Source organism: Lonchura striata, chromosome 12, assembly GCF_050655825.1.
Source record: "Lonchura striata isolate lonStrDom1 chromosome 12, ASM5065582v1, whole genome shotgun sequence".
NCBI classification, from domain to species: Eukaryota; Metazoa; Chordata; class Aves; order Passeriformes; family Estrildidae; genus Lonchura; species Lonchura striata.
Genome location: NC_140714.1, coordinates 16,551,018 through 16,560,875, shown reverse-complemented (window position 1 = coordinate 16,560,875; position 9,858 = coordinate 16,551,018). Strand labels below are relative to the sequence as shown.

Below are 9,858 nucleotides of genomic sequence, written 5' to 3'. Positions count from 1 at the left end.
AAACAGAACTCTCCCATCCTTTGCCCTCTGTGAATCTACTGGCTTCAAAGTTCAAAATACTGCTTTAAAGTATTCCTGAAGCATGTGCTAGGCTTCCTATGCCAGCCATGGAGCTGGCATTCCCTAGCAAATACTGCTTCCACAATCTCATCAACGTGAGTCCATGGGTAGATTTCTATTGCACACCAAACCAGGAACTGTTGGCAATGCCATAATCTGTTCCAGATCAAGTTAAACAAAAACAATCACATCCCTCTTGGTTTAACAGGAAATACGGAAAGAGAACTACACAGGGTAGAAGCAAAACACAAAATAAGTGGAAACATGAAAACAAAAGAAGGAAGAAAAGAAAACAAAAGAAGGAAAAGCTGCATCCATCTTTAAAAAGAAACTTTGCAAAACCTGGAAAAACCTGGAAAGAAAAATGTAATGTTTCTGACACATTATTGAGCGATTTCTTAATTTCTTAGCTGGGCTAAACTCTTCCTCTGAGTACACAAAGGAAACCCTGCTGTTTCCTTTCCACAGGCTGAAGGTGGAGATGATTACCATGAGCCAGGCTGGTCCAGAGCTGCAATCCCACACGGTTTTACCTCATCAGTTGTTACCTTAACAACTCCCACTCCTACACCTTCAGCACATTTTGTTAAAGAAAACAGGTTCATATTCTGAAAACTCTTGTGCCAAACCTCTGAGCTGACTTTTACAGTTAAGTTCCACATCTCTGGAACCAGGACCATTCGTAGCAAAGCATACTGGCCTTTATCAGCACTGAAGTACAGCTGCAACTCCTCTCCTAGTCACAACCTGTATGGTTTGTTGAGCCAATGCACAACAATTTGGATTCTCTCTTGGTTTACAGTTTCTGTCTGCAGATAGAAACATGGGCGTGGAGCCCTCACAGAGTGTGAAAAGCAGACTGATAGGATATGGAATAGAAATCCCAGTCCATGAGTGAAACCACACTCCCATGGCCCACTGCCACAGCAGAACTCCCCTGCAGTTTGTCAGGCACATATGGTATCATTTTCTGTCTAAATCATCAGCCTTCTGAAAAAGCAACACATGCAAGGGTGAAATAACCAGCTCACATGCACATATCTCTATCTTTTCTAACTTACTGAAATCTTAGTCCTTTCCCCACATCCTCTCAGATGCCCAATATCCCCCAGTCCCAGTCAGGGAAACCAGCATCAAATCAAGCAAACCAGCAGAGTGTATTTACTTCTCTTAGGACAGATACAGTCAGGTATTTCTAGTTACTGACATATTACATGTAATTTCTAGTCCAAATTCCATTGTCAGCCTTACCTGCAATTTATGAAATTAAGGGAATTAAAACCAAAATTAACTGGACACTTTGTGTAGCTGTTCTGCTATCAAATCATGTTCAATATCACAGCCCTCTCCTATCTGTCCCTAATAGTTACTGAGACCCTTGCAATCCTGATGGAATTACGATATCCTCTTCCCCAGCCCAGAAATCATCAGTAGTCCAACTGTCTGGAGCAGAGGGTAAAGCAATATCCAGTGAAGATGTGCCAGAACAATTTTGGATGCCATATAACATCCTCCAGCTCCCTTAGTTCTGAACAGCATTGTCACAACATTCACATCATGCTGTCAGTGCTCCCCACCCATCATTCACAGGGGAAATAGGAGGAAAACCCATCAGTCTGGGCAGCTCCTTACAAAAAAAACTAGTCAGAGATAAAAATAAGGTATCACTTAGAGATCTGCCCTGTCCTTGGGCAGAAACGTTCATCCTCTGCCTGCTCACAGCAAGCTGGCTTTGACTTTGGAAGAGGGAGCCTGTGGAAAATAGCACGCTCCAGCATGGTGTAGATGAAAGGAGGCAGAGATCTCTGAAGGTTGCTCTTGGGGAAAGAGGTTTATTGGGGGTGCAGAAGGTCCTGCCTCGTGCTCCCAGGCGCAGCACGTGGCCGGGCCTGAGAGGGTGGCGGAGGGGAGCGACAAAAGGACGGTCTAGGAGAGGGGAAGCTCCAAGAGGGGAGGAAGCTCCAAGAGGGAAGGAAGTTCCAAGAGGGGAGGAAGTTCCAAGAGAGTGTGCGGCCCCTCGAAGCCTCCTTATAAAGGGGCTTCTAGGTGGGTTGGAATAAGGCATTGCCAATGGGGTTACAGAGACTTGATGTTTTAAGGGAGGGATAGAGGTGCGGGGTGAACCATACATCTTTTGGGGGGTGGGATGGAACAGTCCATTTCACCCCAGGACCCATCCAAAGGCAGGGGTGTCATCCGGCCAGCTGGGAGAACTGTTCTCATCCTAGCTGTATTATTTATGAACAATCATATTTATCTATCATCTGCAACAGGAGCCCAAGGGAAGGCAGCGCTGCCAGCGCTGCCCAAGGCGCGGCAGCGAGGAGGCCCTGGCACTGCTCTGAGTGTTGGTAACGCCTTCCGACTCAGACTTGTCTGTTCCCTGCCCACACCAGGCCTGCCTCTCTGGGCTTTTTAGAATGCTGGGTGCCAGAGCCAGGGAACAGGAGCACGTGGAGGCATGGCTTTACCTGGAGGCTAATGCTGCCTGGAATGAACCTCGCATTGATCTCCCACTGCGGCTTCCCGAGAAACACAAACCATCATGTGGCTCCTGCCGCTCACGGCACAAACAAGTGCAGCAAGCGGCCCTTGGGAGCAGGCACAGCATCCATTTGACATCTGTCATCACCTCTGCTGTGCAGCAAAAAACAGCCTCAGGGAAAAATTACAAAGTGGCCCTAGCAATAAAATTAGAGTCTTTCAGTGTTCAATTATGTGGACTGAAGAGTCTACATAAACATACTCTTCCAAACTTTAGCAAGAACCAGTAATTTTTTCTACTTGAAAATAACATATTGTTTAGGAAAAAAAAAGGCTATTGGTAGGCAACATGTTGACCAGAGAGAAGAAAAGTAATTTTAAGGGCTTAACTGTTAGCCTGGGCACTAAATTTCAAAAGAAAATTACGGAAATTAAATTACAATTTGGACTTTACATCATAACAATCTTAACATAATTATTCAGAGTGGTTTTTTGGATTTGGAAAGGGGAGGGAAAGTAATAAAGTTTCAGAACTCCAGCTTATATTCACTACAGATGAGACAATAAAAGAGGAAGTTTTATTGCAAACCACTGCTGGCTTAGTCCTTCAATTCCCCTGTAACCAGTTGTGGCAGTGGTCACAGCTGGAGACAGGCTGTTGGCCCATCAATCCCCCTGTTGCAAAATCCTCATTTGATTATTTTAAATACAGGAAAAAAGGGACCCAGAGGAAGCAGCCTGGCCCAGCAAAGGAAAGGCTTCAGTCAGAACTGCTCCAGCCTGACATGCCAACCTAGATTTGCAGAGGAGAGTTCCTTTCAACAAGAACTACCTTCTTCCTGTTGCTCCTCTTCCTCAAACTCACTAGCAGGGTTTTCCCCTCAATGCCATTACTTCCTAAATGCAGTGTAAATGCACTTTGCAGCAGCTCAGATTTGAGTTGCAAAAACTGAAAACAATGTTAGTTTTTGTCAAAACAGCTATTTTAAGAGAACACTCTCTCTAGCCAGGAAAGGCATTTGTTTTAATGTCCCCCATGGTACTGCAGTGACAATAAAAGCTTGAAATAATATGGGTTACTGCAGCATTAGATTGCCCAAACAGATCATCAGAGACTTGGTATTTCTCAAAAACCTGATATAAATATACCAGATGGAAGGACAAAAGAAGAGCTGGTCAATCAAAACTCAGCAGCAGAGCTCAGCCAGGACTGGAGTTCCTTGGACTCTGGCCTGGCCAGTAACTCCATCATGCGACTGTCTTGGTCTGGAAGATACACTGCAACTCTTCAGCTGTGGCTCTTGGAGAAATGCTGCCTTTGCTGAAACAGCCGTGCCATGGAAACCTGTACAACACAATGGGCTAAATCCAGATTCCTTTCCCAAGAAGTGGAATGGGAATTAATTTACTTCAGGGCTGAATTTGGTTCACTTCATAATCCTAGTTTTACAGACAAGAATTTTATCCCTGGTGAAATTCTGACACAAATTTGTCTTCAAGGGAAATTGTAACACTGAAGTGCTGCTGATGTAACACAAGAAAACCCTTCCCTCACACACTGTCTCCAGCATGCAGAAACCCAGCACGGAGGTTTTTCTTTTAAAAGCAGAAGGAAAGCCCATGGTGCAGTTTACAATTAAGTTCTAACTTTCCTGAATTCACATACATTCTAGTCAGAACATGTTCAGTGCCACTCTGGGATGTAAACATCAGCTTGTGGAAAACTGAGCAGCCAAGCCTGAATTGATCTCAGCAAACTTATTTCACCTTGGCTAGGATGGAGCTCTCTGTGATGGCAACTCCTAAAAACAACAGATCTGGATTATATCTGGGACAAAGAGACAGCAAGATCCACTGCTCATCTCCTGGGTCACCCTTCCCTGCCTGTTCCTTGCGGGCTCACACAGTGCAAATGAGCAGAGATTTAATAGCTAACCATAGACTGCAGAGTCTTTAATGTCAGAGCTCTTTCCTCCCTAGAACAGCAACATGGTTTGAATGTAGCTTACAGAAGGCAGAGCTGTGTTTATACTTGTCAGAAGTTACCCAATTTGGCAAGGATTCTTCCCATCATGCAAGTGTCACCACAGCCATTGCCAAACACTGCAGAGGCAGAGTTCAAAACACTACCTCCAAGTCTGGAATTATGATGAAGAAATATATTGCCCAGTGCATATGCTATATGTTTGCACTTGTCTGAAAGTGCTCAGCACTAATAAAAGGTGTTATTAAAATTAAAACAGAAATCTGACATAGCCTAAAGCGTGACCTAATATTATTTATTATTTCCAGGGAACATCTTGGAAAATCTCTCTAACTTTTTGAAAATACTGACTCTCTTCTAAGCCCTTGGTTTTGGAATACTCCTTACATTCTTTTAAGATTCTTTGTAGTTCACCTCCTTTAGTGCTCTTCCCTCCAGTCCCGTGCCATGGAAATCACCTTGGCTGAGAGGCACTGGGCAGCATTTTGGGAAGAACAGGACAAAACAGCACTGCAAGGCTGGGATGGATCAGCAGGGGCAGAACATTCTGGGTGTGGGCCAACATGGAGACTCCATGTTACTCTTTTCTTTCCAAGAACACAGGAGGCTGAAGGCTTCCCATGCATGCAGAGCCTTTTGTTGCTGATGAAAGCCTTGGGAGCGGGGTTAGCGCGACCCGCCAGGCTCTGAGTCGGGACTCTTGGCAAACAGCCGCTCAGCCGCAGCGTGCAGGTGTGGGAACACCTCCTGTGCCCTGGCACACTGAAAGCCAGCTGGGAGGAAGAGGCTGCCATGGAGCTTGCAGGGAAACACTTTGGTGCAGAAGGTGTACATTGTGTTATGCAGGAAATAGCTGCACTCTCTACAAACCAGTCTGGGCTCCTGTCCCCACGACTCCTTCAGTCATCTCTCTTCATCCACAGCATCCATCTGACAGGCTCATGCACCTCAGGCTGCACACAACCTTTTAGCTTTGCTTTGGGGTAAGGAGGAATTTCCTGTGCCTTGCCAACCCACGGCAGGCAGGGAGGAGGCCTGTTCCACACCATGGGCCCCTCCTGTTCGGAAGTGCCACGAGATGAAGGAACCTGAAGGCAGTTTTGGCATCCCTTAGCTCTCTCCTGCCTGGCTGGAGAGCACAACCTGAAAGAGGAAACTTCACTACATAAGTCAGAACAAGTCAGGCACACAGCTGAAAACAAAATAACTTGTGCCAGTGTCAAGTGACAGTGTGACACTGACTGGTGCAGTAAGTGAAGATGTCACATGCTGGCTTCTGCTGTTTCCTAAGATAGAAGTGCATTGGCATTAACAGAAAATATACATTGATCATCATGTTGGTATTAGTGCTTATACAAACCATCATTCCAAAGGGATGGTTCAGCACAGCTATTGGAAGTGGAAATACTCCACCCATCTTGGATGAGAATAGAGGTGGGTTCAGAAAAGTCCACTCTATAACGAGACAACCCCATCACATGTTATCAATCCCAACCTACTTGACTAATAAACAGTAAAAATAATATATTACTCTCCTTATGCTTCTCTACCCAGTTTGCAGGAGACAGCAAGCAGGATTTTGCATGTTAATTTTGCCTTTTTTTTTGTATGGCCTACAACCGCTCCATATAAATCCTTCTTAGTCTCAGCTCTTAGAGGAATTAGCTGATGGAAGAATGACACTCCTGTCAAAGAACTTCTTAAACCAAGGACAATCTTTGTTCTATGAGTCAAAAGAAACATTCTCTTCTTATGCTTGTGTTAAGTGAAATAGGACTGTCAGAGAAGCTGTTTTTCTCTCCTCCCATTTCCCACCAGCAGCATTGCTCTTCAGCCTATTACTTAGGTGAGTTAAAACCCAAAAGGCCTTCAGGAAATACTGCATATCCTATAATGATCCCTATAACTAGCATAATGAATTCTTACTGAAGCAGAAATAGAAAGCTCTCAAAATTCCCAGTTATTGACAAAACAAATGCCCTAACGCAAAGGAACACGTACATTACAGGCACTGGTGGTTCCAGGTAACCCTGGATCTCATGGAACAGCCCAACAAACACCGTGTGACGCAGCCAGCTGAGGTCACACTCCTCACGGGGTTTACCCTGCCCAGATCCAGAGATATAAATATTCCCAGTGCTTGGCTCTTCCAAGGTGTTTGCTTTCCAATTCGGGCACTTCAAACAATGATGTCACGGAAACCAAAGTATAAAGGAATAATTTTTTTTACCCTTTCACTCCAGCTTTCCTAAGGCTGATATAATCAGTGCAGCAGTGCTTGTTTGGAGGCAGCTGATGATTAAAGCCTATAAAAGGAAGCACTTCAAGTTCTGTCAGGAAACACAGACTTTTCATGTCTCTTTTTCCTTGTAGAGATTGCTTTTTGATGCAAAGGGAAATAAGTCAAATGAGGTTTATATGTTATGCTGTCAACCAAAGGAAAAGGGGAAAACCCAGGCCCTTCAGCTTCTCTGCTGTTAGGTATTCCAGTGCCAGCTGGAATTGCTGCCAAAGAAAGAACCCAACTCATTACTGGGGAAGACACTCCCGAAAGTCCACCTATGTGAAGAATACCAGTGAGCAAAGATGGTTCCCACAGACCCACTACAGCTTCATCTCCCAGCCCCTGTTTTAAACCTTGGGACCACTACATATGTCAAGATGACTATGTTAAAAATCAGCATGAAATGTGTTCTGAAGTCCAGCCCCATGGACACAAACTCCTTAAATTGACCCTTATCCTGAATGAACCATGGCTGGGATACCTTCCAACAGCAATAAGGAAAAGGAGAGTGGTACAAGGATAGAAGAAAACCTGTAAATAGTTAAAGCAATGATTATCAGTACAGCAAAATGTCAGACACTGACAATCTGCACTGAAAAGTCTCTGAGTTTTTAACTTTTTGATTGTTTAGATCTATGAACCTCAGCAACACTTCTTTTACTCTTTTTCTCCTCCTTTCTCACTTGAACTATGTGCATGTTCAAGAAACACAAGGAAAATTAGCAAATAGAGGAAGTTTCCTCTTTGGTTCCTCTTTCTGTTTTGCAGAGATGTTGGGCCTTTGTGTGTCCTCCCCATGACCTCCGGTGGGGAGGCAGGAACAAAAAGGCTGAGGACACCAGGACCCAGTGTTTATCTCCTGCATGGTACTTGACAGAAGGGCTGAATGGGTGGAGTTTTCATGGCATTCCTCGCTTCTGTTCCCTGTGCTTGTGATTCTCCTCCACATTATCCAAAAATACCTCAGTGATACAAAATTATCAGTGGTGACCAGCCTGCCCTTGAGGCACACAAAGGCAACCACAAGGTTCAGCAGCTGAGGACAAACTGGGATGCTAAAGGCACTTCAAACCCTACACAGTTGCCAAGTAACAATTTAACTTCTGTTTTCAAAGGCCATCTGTCTCTGCCGAAAGTGGGTCATTTCTTCTACATCAAAGTTAAAGCAGCCCTACTGGAGCTGTGTTCACTCCAACCAGTTATTCTGTCTGTACCAGGCAGCTCCTACTGCTGTCTTACACTAAAAGCAATCCTGTGCACCTTGTCAAAAATCCTTTGAACCACCCAAGAACAGAGCTTGAATCATTCCTTTATCCCCAGGGATGACACAGGGCTACATGAATGCTTCCCGTTGGGTCAGTGGGTTTACCAACAGTGATGTGGAGATGGGCAGCCTAGGGAGGACGCTGGGTGAGGGGCCAGGAGACCAAAATGTGCTGAAGTCCCCCAAGCTGCCTCCTCTGACCCAGAAGCTCGCTGGCGCCTGGCTGGCGCCGCCGCAGCGGGAACGGCCTTTACGGACAGTGGGCAAAGCGCCCGGCGCCAGAACAGGCAGGGCTCGACCCAGGCCTGAAGAGTCTCGCCCAGGGCAGCTTCCAAACAGCCCCGCCAGCAATCCCAGAGAATTGCTTATGGCAGCACGCAAAGGGGTTGGTTCTCCACGCCGCCGCCTCCGCTGAGCTCAGCCCCACACCAGCAACCTCGACACAAAGCGAGCCAGGCCCAAAGTTACTCTGTGCAAAGGTGACTCTTTCTTCCCCTTGCAACGCTGCCTCAATTCTGAGCAAGAGCAATTTGTAAGTGACCCAAGCTCCCCTCTTCCCTGCACTGCCAGAGGAGACAAGTGCATTGGAGGGGTAGGACCATAAAGGAAAGCACCACCAGCTTCCCTTGTCCCCAGAGCAATCAACGCCACGTTTCTGATCCTGGTTTTACGTGCTCAGGAGGCAAAGCTGTCCCTGGCTTCTCACCATAGAAAGTCTTCCCTTGGTCCTTTCCCTCTCAGACTGCAAACTCTGGCTTGACCTCTGATCCCAGAGCTCGCACCCTGTGCTCTGTGCTCTTGCACAAACCCCAGTGCTGTGCTCCGTGCTCCCCACTGTGCTGGAGGCAGCTCTGCTGACCAAGGAATCACTGCTGCTCCCTGGCAGCTCACCCTGATGGAGCAGAGGCAGGGCAGCTCTGCAGTACCTGAACAGGCCTGACTCCGGATAATAAGCTTTTCGTGGAAAGTTGGATTGTGTTACTAATTACATCTAGTTACACACTTCTTATGAGAAACATCTCATACACCCTGTGTTTACTTGACAGAAGAGAGTTAGGAGGATTTGTCTGGAAAGGAAACAACTACAAACCAGCATTTCATCATGCTGTCTTCATACAACATACCTGATTAGTTTAACTTCCCTGTGCTGTTAAATATCGTCCTTTTGTTATGAGTATTAGACTTATTTATCTCTATATATCTATATTTATATAGATATATAGATATATATGAAAATATATACACACATATATACAAGTACTATCCTTATTGAGTCTCCAATACTGACCAAATGAGCTTGGAAAAATAAATTATTAATTGTATTCAACCCCCTCCTTCTTGAAAAAGTACTTTTTGCCTTTTCTATATGGTGCACTAATATTTTGTAATGTATCAAGAATTTCTCCTATGTTGTGGAAAACGTGGTGCAGCTGCCAGCTAAGTCACCCAAGTTTTTGGGAAAGGGCAGTTCACAACCACTCTGTGCAGCAGTGGCTGCAGACAGCCTAACAAAAAAGCTTTGATGTGGGAACAGAGGAGCCAGTGGGGGAAACTCAAGTTCCTGAGGCAAGAAACAAAAACAGGGTCCTTTCTGATTTTCCTCTAGCCAAGGAGCAGGGTTATTATATTTGCTGCTGGTTGAGCACAATCCATGAATCAAGTGTGACATCAATAGCTGTAGCTCCGTCTTCTGCTTAAACTCTGAAGAGCCACCTGTGAAGGCAAGAAAACTTTAAATCTTAGTGCCAGTGCCACCTGATGTCTGAGGTGAGGCTCGCCCTG

At 45.4% G+C, this 9,858-nt stretch overlaps 1 protein-coding gene across 1 annotated transcript in view; it reads right to left on the bottom strand.

The window, feature by feature from the left end:
- The window catches only part of MAPKAPK3 (MAPK activated protein kinase 3), a 115,973-nt gene that overhangs the window by 64,154 nt on the left and 41,961 nt on the right, over nucleotides 1-9,858 (bottom strand). The gene's annotated exons all lie outside the window — the stretch shown is intronic.